The sequence below is a fragment of the Oryctolagus cuniculus genome, chromosome 6 (genome assembly GCF_051225735.1).
Source record: "Oryctolagus cuniculus isolate XC-2025 breed Fujian yellow rabbit chromosome 6, ASM5122573v1, whole genome shotgun sequence".
Taxonomy (NCBI): domain Eukaryota; kingdom Metazoa; phylum Chordata; class Mammalia; order Lagomorpha; family Leporidae; genus Oryctolagus; species Oryctolagus cuniculus.
In genome coordinates, this window is record NC_142872.1 from 152478012 (window position 1) to 152488453 (window position 10442).

General features: G+C 39.5%; 1 pseudogene; it reads left to right on the forward strand.

The window, feature by feature from the left end:
- The first annotated feature begins 9269 nt into the window (after positions 1–9269).
- Positions 9270–9933, forward strand: LOC103348168 (replication protein A 32 kDa subunit pseudogene; annotated as a pseudogene).
- Positions 9934–10442: the final 509 nt, after the last annotated feature.

Consider the following 10442-nt stretch of genomic DNA (forward strand, 5'->3'; position numbering starts at 1 on the left):
CCATTGGAAGATAATTTAGGATATGTACACTATGTCTACATTGGTATAAATCCCTTCCAATATTAAGATTTGGGGAACAAGCATGTACATTCAGAGATCCTACATTGGACTGCTTGGGTTGGATACTCAGCGCTAGCTCTGATTCTTGCTTCCTTCTGCTGCAAACTCGGGAGGCAACAGCGATGATGGCTCAAGTTATTGAATACCTGACACATGTAAGGGAAATCTGGATTGTGTTCCAAGCTCCTGTTCTGGGATCCAGCCCCAACCCAGAGTTGGCCATAGCAGATATTTGAGATGGAGATTTCTCTCTCTCTCTCTCTCTCTCTCTCTCTACCCCTCACTGTGTGTGTGCATGCATGCATGTGTGTGTGGGTGTGGCCTCTCAGCCTCTCAAATAACTAAAAAACACTTGAAGAGCATATTAATTTACTCCTAATACCTGGTACAACTCTTAGCAAAACATTGGTTAATTTGATTTGTTTGGGCTGTGCTTAATGTGGACTTGGTGAATAGAAACATGAGACTTCCTCTAGTATATCTGCTTTGAAATCATAGCTTCAGGAAGGGAGAGAAAGGGTGGAAGCATGGGCCAGAGGAAGGGTAGTGTGAGAGTGTCATTATGCTCTTAAATCTGTATATATTAAATACATGAAATTTGTTCACCTTAAATAAATTCTAAAAATTTTCAAAAATAAAAAGATATTGCATTTTTTTGTGTCAGGTATTGGATAAAGAAGATGTTGGGAGAAGCTCAGTATTAAGATTTTAGTTTTCATTTTGCCTTTTAGGTGTTTTTTCTAAAAAACAAAGTTTCCTTGGGGATCTGTTCTACTGCGATATGCTTACACTGAATAACGCCATTCTCACACAGCATAGAAGGGCAAACTTTCAGACTACAGGAGGATTTGAATAGTTCAAAGAGTTGTACTGCTTGAGGCACAAGAGGACATGTTAGAAAGGGCCAACTCCAAAAGCCTGATCTTTGAAAGAATTTAAGAACTTCTCCAGTCGACTAAGGAATTTGACTGCACAGTGCATTGCAACAGGCTGGATTCTAGCTTGGCAAACAGAGCACAAAAATAAACAAAGCACAAAAAATCTTCCAGCACCTATCCACAAAACTGGTAAAGCTTCATCACAGTTTTGTAGCTCCCTCTTGAAAGCTGGATTGACGGCTACTGGACGGAAGCGAGGCAGCTTAGTATAGAAGTTGACAGCTGGCCATGCAGCAGAGAAACTCAGCGCACCTTGCTGTGGATAAATCAATGTTCTGCTCTGGGCCATTAGTGGTGGGCTATTATCGATAAACAAAACCCAACCAATGTATTAGCTACACCTTCACTAGATTGTCTCTCCAAAGGATGCTTTTATGATTCTTCTACTTTCTAAGTTGCATGAAACAATTTCCCACTAAACATATCCTAGCATATTCTGCTTATTAAATCAAACAATTTATATAATGAGTAATTTCACACACACATTAGCAAAATATATGTGTAAACAAATACCTTGCTGAAGTTTGGGCAAACATGGAGCATGCAAAACACCTAGACTGAAGTATAGGTGGTAGATAGGAACCTGGAAATACGCATTTCCAGCTTAAGAAAAAAATATAATAACATAGAGTATCAATAATAACACTTGCTATAGTGGGGTTTTTTTTGACAGGTGGAGTTAGATGGTGACAGAGAGAAAGGTCTTCCTTCCCTTGGTTCACCCCCCAAATGGCTGCTTCAGCCGGCATGCTGTGCAGATCTGAAGCCAGGAGCCAGGTGCTCCCTCCTGGTCTCCCATGCGGGCACAGGGCCCAAGCACTTGGACCATCCTCCACTGCCTTCCCGGGCCACAGCAGAGAGCTGGACTGGAAGAGGAGTAACCGGGACAGAATCTGGCACCCCAACCAGGACTAGAACCTGGAGTACCAGGGCTGAGGTGGAGGATTAGCCTAGTGAACCGTGGCACCAGCTGCTATAGTGTTCTAACAGCAGTTCATTTAATCCTCCCAAACACCCTGTGGTGTGTTTGTACAATTATTATTTGACAGGTAGGAATGGTGATGCAGAAAGGTTGAGCACTTTGCCAAAGATCAAACAACAGAGCTGAGTACTGACCCTAGAAACACTGGTTCCAGAATCCATGTGCTTGGTTGCCAAAGTCTACCACTGTCAACACACTCAGTGGAGGGCTTCGCAAATTCCATAACACTACCACTTGATGAGATTTTGCCCCCTGCTCCTGGGCAGCTCCACTTGCCTTGCTCCATCTTTACTAAGCCTCAGTTTCTACATCTGTAAAATGGGGAGAAAAAGAGAGCCAAGAATGGGGATGACTTCAGAGAGGATTATTCATTTTTGCCTTCAAAAACTGTTCACTGACTACCTACTTTGTGCCAGACACAACAGTCCTGAACAACAAACACATCAGACAAATCCCATTTCTTCAAGAAACAGAAATTCTACAGTTGGGGCAGACAAAATTGTAGCAAAGCTATTAGAGTGGATTGACAGCTAATACAAATCATTTACACAAATATAAAGTATGGAAGGGGATGGAGTGCTGTTATGGAAGACTATTAAAATTTCAAATGGAAGTGCTCAGGAAAGTCTCAATAAGAATAGAACATTTGGGAAACACTTAAGCTTGGGGGTTATCTCATGTATTTAATTTGTAATTTAGTAAGTAACCCATCAAACTCACTCAAAAAATTTGTGGTTACCCAGTCAGTGAGGCAAAATGGTCATATTCTATATTTTTACTGAAAAAGTTGATACATTTCTTTCTAATAGTAGCAACATGAATTTTTTGAAATAGACCTTCTTTCTCAGACAAAGAACTACTGGAAAGAGCTTTTTCAGTCATGTACATGCTAAAAGCACATACTTCTTTAAAATCATTTATTTACTTATTGGAAAGACTGAGCATCAGAGAGAAAGAAGAATGGAGAAAGCAATAATAGAGATAACGACAGAGAGAGATAGAGATAGACACAGAGATAGAGAGATAGAGTGAGAATGAGAGCAAGAGTGAGGAAGAGAGAAATCTTCCATTCATTGGTTCACTCCCTAAGTGGTCATGACACCTAGGGCTGGGCCAGGCCCAAGTCAGGAGTTGGGAACTCCAGCTAGGTCTCCCACATAAGTGGCAGGGAGCAACTACTTGGGTCATCTGCTGTCGCCTTCCTAGGCTAATTAGCAGAATGGCGGGTCAGAGGCAGAGCCATTTAACCTTCTGTGCCACAACACTGGCCCCACATACTTTTCTTGGTAGAAAAAAGTAAACAGAATATATCAGTTTACTCGGTCATTTTGAAGATTGCTTTTTATAGCTTTCTACATCTGTCTCTGTAGCCTCATGTGTATATTTTTTGTTCCCTTCAACGTAATGAAAGCCTAGGCTTTTCCATCTGTGGGAAGAGAACATTTCTTCTCAGAAACTAGGAGAACCATAAAAGATTGATCTTCCCTTAAACCCTTGAGTCCTGGAGCTTTAATGTTGATAGGCAGGGGGGACCATATTTACAAAGGGAGCAAAAGTCTTCCCAGTAGACCAGTAGAGCAGCAGGGCAGCCCTCAGACCCTGCCTCTTTGAGTTTCAAAAGTATTTGTGTCTGTCCAGTGTACTAAAGTGGTCCTAACAGAAAGCAACCAGAAATAAACTAAACAAAGTGTCTCTCAGCTGAGAAAATGTGGTGTAAAAGAAGAGTCCATGACCAGAGCCTGGGCGTTTCTCCAGGAGCTGCAGACTCAAGTGGCTCTGATGCTACCAGTAGGGTTTTGCTAATGTTGCAACGCCAATCTGACTGTGGAAAGTGAAGTTATTCTCAAAATATCCTCTCAGGTGCCCCAGCCCTTTAGTCATCCAATCAAACACTAATCCGTGTACTGAACGGACGTTGAAGATGTAGTTAAGGTTACTATATAACTGCCCTAAAAATAATATGTCCTGAACTAGCTAGACAGATCAAATCTAATCAAATTAGCAATAAAGGCATAGAGAGAAGGATGGAAAATCCAATGGGAGAGATTCAGATCAGGAGAGAGAGTCCACCCTCTGTTGCTGGCAGGAGTCCACAAGGAAAGCATGAGAAGAAGGACAACCAGGCTCTAGGAGCAAAGATCTTGATGCCTACAAGAAAACCTTAACCCCGCAAAGAACTGAACTTGGCCAACCACTTTAATGAATTTGGAAACAGAATCGTCTCAAAAGCCTTCAGAAAAGAATACAGGCCTGCTTAGACCTTGAATGGAACCGAGAAACCAACTGAGCCAACTTGGACTTCTAACACATAGAACTGTGAGATAACAAATTGGTGTTATCTTGAGTTACTATGTTTGTGGCACTTTGTTATGGCAGCACTAGGAAATTAATGTTCTGACCCTTCAGACACATGAGAGAGAAATAGGCTGCATGTGTGTGTGTGTGTGAAGTATAAAGGTTGTGTTATCAAAGTACTGTAGCCAGTGCTCTGTGTCAGAACACTGTTTGTAAGTGTGAAATGAACGGATTCTTTCTTTTGTTCTGGCTCAACTGGTGTTGAGAGAAGCGCCACTGGCCAGTAAGACTGTATGACAGCAAAAATGTGCTCATTGTGTCCAAGATTAACCCTTTACTCTTATGCCTGATCACAAATCTCCTTTTCCCTTTCCACTAGCAACTCTGGCCCACTCCAAGGAAAGTCACGTGGAGTTACCTTTCTTTGTTATATGTTGCTCTTTGTTTTCTCTTTGAAAATTGTGATAAATACACATAGCATAAAATTTACTGTTTTCACATGTACGGTTCAGTGGCATTACATGCATTCATATTATTGTGCAACCATTACTACCATTCATCATACCAAACTGAAACTCTATACCCATAGTAACTTCCTCTGCAAAAATAAATAATAATAGGGTGAAAGAGGCATTGGGATGCTTAGACATACCCCAGAGATAAACATTTTCATGTATATTAATACACCTTCTCAGTTAAGTTAGAAAAGTTAAGTTCCGCCCAGGACACCATGTCTAGTAGTGATGGAAGCTGTATTTTAAGGTCATTCTATCTATGAGACTCCAGAGTGGGTGATCTTTCTAATGTGAGTGCTCAGTAATAAAACATGATGTCAATATCTTATATTATCAGTGAAGCTCATTTCTAAGATTCTTGAAACTAAAGAATTCTCACCTTTTCCTTAGGTTTTATATTGTGGTTGGTTTTAGCATGACCAAACAAGGAAAAAGTTGACAGAGATAACCTTTTAACTTTCTGACACCAACTGATGAAAAAAGGTCCTAGCTCAAGACTCTGCTTTTCTGCAGTGGATTTCTCTCTCCAGGATTGGTGTCAAGGAAATTTGCAAAAATGGAGATCAAAGGATGGCATCCCAAAAATGAGGGCTTGATGAAATTTTTTTAGTAAGTCATCCATTTGTATCATCAGAATCTAAGCTACACCACTGAATAGTTAGATGACATAAACAAGTTACTTAACTTCTTTATTGCTGGTTTCTTATCTGCAAAAGTAGGGCAATAGCACCTACTTCACAGGGTGGTTATGAGCATTTATATATCCCTACTTAGATATTCAAATGCATCCTTCAAGTTGAACATATCCAAATTAAACTTCATGATTCTGATTTCCTTGCTCAAACTATTCCTACCCTGGCTGCTTCAATTTCAATAGATGGCAATTCCGTTCTTCCACTGACCCCATCCAAAAACAAGCCAACAAAGTAGTGAACTTTCTTGATTCTTCCCCCATGTGTCATATGCATTCACAAATTTCTGTTGCCTCAACTTGGAAAAAAATCTGTCCAGAATCAAACCACTTCTCACCCCTTTAACTGTTGAAAACTTTGTTCAAGTCATAACAGTGCCCATTGAACAATTGGTGTGATTTCCTAATGGTCTCTGACTCTACTTGTGGCCCTCCATCATCGATCCTCAGTACAGAGGCCAATGAGATGCTTTAAAAGATAATTGAACTTATGACATTCATTGCTCAAAATCATTCAGTGGCTCCCCATTCGCTCAAAGTAAACTCAAATTCTTTCATTGATCTAAAAAATCTGCATAATTTGTCTTCCTTCCCATCCTTTTATGGTTGCATCCCCTAAGGGCATAATAGTCTCCTTGCTACCCCTTGAGAAAATCATGCTTGCTCCACCCTACTGCTCTTCCCTTTACCTGAAATGTGTTCTTTCCCTAGGTATCCATCCCCCTGCTCCCTCTCCTCCTCAAAGTCATATCTTAGACAAGCTATTTTCTATATACTCTATTTAATAATTTAATAATTTCTAATTCCAACTTTCCATCAACCACACTCATAAATATCTTTTCACTCCTCCTCAATTTTCTCTGTAGTATAGACTCTGGATCACTTTCTAATATAATTATATTTACTTTTTTAAAAAGTTTATTTCTCTTTAGCAAAATATAAGTTTCATGACAGAATAAAATTTTTTCAATGTTGTATCTGGCATGCAGATGATATTTCTCAACTTTAATGCTATTGACATTTAGAACAGGATAATTCTTTGTTATAGGAGCCTGTTCTGTGTATTGTAGGTTATCTAACAACATCCTTGTCCTGTATGAACCAGATGTGTATCCTTCCTTGACAATCTCCAATTATAATCAAATGCCCCATGGGAATCAAAATCTCTCCCTGTTGAGTATCCCTTGTCTAAAACATTTTCCCAGAAAATGTTCAGTAAATATTAATTGAATTAATAGATGAATGTTAAATGAATGAAATTATTAATAACACAGGTAGGAAAGTGCTTCACATATATTAAATACTCAAGAAATGTTAATTATCATTTATATGTTCTTGTTATTATTGTTATTGCTATGTTGTTGGCTACACTGGATACCAGCAATTCATTAACTTGTGTTTCTACATTAAGCTGTTTTGTGCAGACCTCAGAATAAATCATCTTCTCCCATCTCTGTGCATATATTGTAACTTCTTACAAATGTGTCACTGATGAGAAAGACTGTAGTTTGGCACCGGTATTTATTTTTATTCTTGTCTATTCCTGTCAGCTCTTGTAAAGCTGTTCAAGCAAGTATTCTATGGTACAGTTGTATCAAATATATATTGATTCAATCTGCCCAAATTCAAATATACAAGTTTGGCCAAAAAAATGAAGAGAGAAAATCATAATTTTCATTCAACATGAGCCCCTAAATGCAAGCCAATTATTTCATCTGGTGTTCAACTAAAGCAAAAGCAATCTGTTCTACCCTGGAGGAACAATTGCCTATATTAGACTTAGTAGAAAGATGGCATACTATACACAGAACCAATATACCATATTTTATAGGGGACTTAGGATATTTTTCATGGGCAATTCTGAATCCACATAGTCAAAGGAAATGTTTTTTATCATCTTTTCTTATCTGTATTCTAAAAATCTAAAAGTCTTTGAAGAATAGCATTTCAGAGTAACTCATTTGGCAGCAAAAAACTATGAGGTATTTATGGTCATTGTTTTCCATAAAACAACAAGATGGTATGGAATGCTGCCACAGTCCCTGGTATAGTGTTAACTAGTGAAGAAAATGTGTACCTCACTGCCTTTATAACGAACGTATAAAAATTTTGTGCTTCAAAACACATTTGACCACACAGTTCCAGAAGAGAAATTATATGCCAGTAAGTGATTTTCAACTCATTGCCTGGTTTTTTATCCTATTCCTCAAGGAAAACATTGCCTGGTAGTAGTATACCAATGCCACTTTTCAGCACCTCACTCAATAAGTAATTCCTGGGGGATGTTTAGCTTGGCGCTAAGACACCTGCTCCCTACATCAGAGTAACTTGGTTTGGTCCCTAGCTCTAGCTCCTGAATCCAGTTTCCTTCTTGTGTACATGATGGAGGCACAGGCAATGAATCCAGTAGATGGGATCCTTCCATTCCTGTGGAAGACCTGGATTGGGTTACAGCCCATTACTTTGGCCCTGACTCAGCCCTAAACATTGCAGGCATTTGGATAGTGAACCAATGAATGAAAACTCCTTTTTTGTATCTCAAATAAATAAGTATTTTTAAAAAAACATTTAAAGTATACAAATTTCATGTATTTCCTATATACAGATTCAAGAACATAGTGATACTTCCAACCCTACCTTATCTCCCACCTATTCTCCAACACTTTTTCCTCCTCTCTCTCTTATTTCCACTCTTAATTTTTTGACAAAGGTCTATTTTCAGTTAACTTTATACTCCTTAAGTAAACAGTTCAGCAAATAGTATGAAGGATAAAAACACTATTCCTCAGCCATCAAGACAAGGGCTATAAATCTCAAATGTCATTAAACTATTAAATCTCAAATGTCATTTTCATCCCAAAACATTACTTTTCAGGTGCTCTATTAGTTTCCATATATGAGAGGAAACATATGATGTTTGTCTTTTGGGTACTGGCTAATTTCACTAAGTATAATGGTATCCAGTTTGCATCCATTTTGTTGCAAATGACAGGATTTAATTTTTTTAATGCTGAGTAGTGTTCCATAGTGTATAAAGATCATAATTTCTTTATCAAGTTATCAGATGATGAACCTTTGGGTTGATTCCATATCTTACCTATTGTGAATTGAGCTGCAATAAACATGGGGATACAAATCATTATTTCATATCCTGATTTCAATTTGTTTGGGTAAAATCTCAGGAATGGGATGACCGGGTAATATGGTAGGTCTGTATGCAGATTTCTGAGATATCTCCAAACATTCTTCCACAGTGGAGGCACAAATTTACATTTCCACGAACAGTGGATTAGGGTACATTTTCCCCCAACATCCTTGCCAGAATTTACTATTTGTTGATTTCTGTATGAAAGCCATACTAACCGGGGTGAGGGGAAACCTCTTTGTGGTTTTGATTTGCATTTCCTTGATGGCTAGTGATCCTGAGTATTTTTTCATGTGTCTTTTGGCCATTTGGATTTCCTCTTTTAAAAAATGCCTGTAGGTTGGGCCGTAGTGCACATTTTCCGAGGCCTAGCCTGAGATGATGGGAGAAAGCAGAAGGTCTGTGGGTGTTGATTGGCTGAAGCAAGAAGCGTGCTGGAAGGTGACTGGCTACATCGTTCACGGGAAGAAGTTTGTGGCGCCAGAGTGAAGAAGATACCGCGCTGCCCCCACAACTCAGTTCTGAGGTGCTCTGCGAGCCTGTTCGACTGGAACTTTCTGGTCCTCTGTTCCAAAGACATTGAGACAAAGATGTGGAATAGTTCCTTCAGCAGCTCCAGCACAGGGGAGCCGGGGGCTACATGTAGTCATTGGGTGGCTTTGGGTCACCCACACCCTCTCGGGCTGAAAAGAAATTGAGAACCCAAGCCCAGCACATTGTACCCTCTACTATATCCCAGCTGCTTTCTGCCACTCTGGTTGATGAAGTGTTCAAGATTGGGAATGTTGAGATTTCACAGGTCACCATTGTGGGGATAATCAGACATACAGAGAAGGCACCAACCAACATTGTTTACAAAATAGATGACATGACAGCTGCACCCATGGACGTTCGTCAGTGGGTCAACACAGATGACGCCAGTGGTGAGAACACTGTGGTTCTGCCAGAAACATACGTGAAGGTGGCTGGTCACCTGAGGTCTTTCCAGAACAAGAAGAGCCTGGTAGCCTTTAAAATCATGCCCCTGGATGACATGAACGAGTCCACCGCTCACATTCTGCAGTGCCAGCATTCCATAAGGGCACCAGGTTCTAGTCCCAGTTGCTCCTCTTCCATTCCAGCTCTCTGATGTGGCCTGGGAAGGCAGTGGAGGATGGTTCAAGTGCTTGGGCCCCTGCACCTGCATGGGAGACCAGGAAGAAACTCCTGGCTCCTGGCTTCGGATCGGCACAGCTCCAGCCATTGAGGCAATTTGGAGAGTAAACCAACGGAAGGAAGACCTTTCTGTCTCTCTCATTGTCTGTAAACTCTACCTGTCAAATAAAAAAAATCTAGAAAGAGTAAGATTGAATGAAGCAGATGGAAGACTGACCTCTCTCCCTATATCTCTCTCTCTCTCCCTCTCTCTCTCTGTAAATCTGCCTTTCAAATAAATAAATAAATCTTTTTTAAAAAGAGTGAATGTAAAACACACATAGCAGGGGATAATGAACATAGGCAGTTTTTCCAATTAATGTAAGTTTGGGGTAATTATTGCCCCATTTTTATATTTATAGTATCAAATGAAACTATTGGTGACATAATCCATATAAACAACTATAGCCACAAGGATTAATATACTAAACATTAAATTGTACTAAGAACTCACCTAAAAGGAAACCTGTAAAGTGAAATCAACACTATGAGAAGCAATGACTTCAACAGCTCTTGTCTTGACTATCAAGGAATAGGTTATTGTTTAATTTTTATTATCTTTTTTCTACTTAATACCAGTGATTGAAATCTTTACTTAACATAGAATTAATCATAGGTGTAT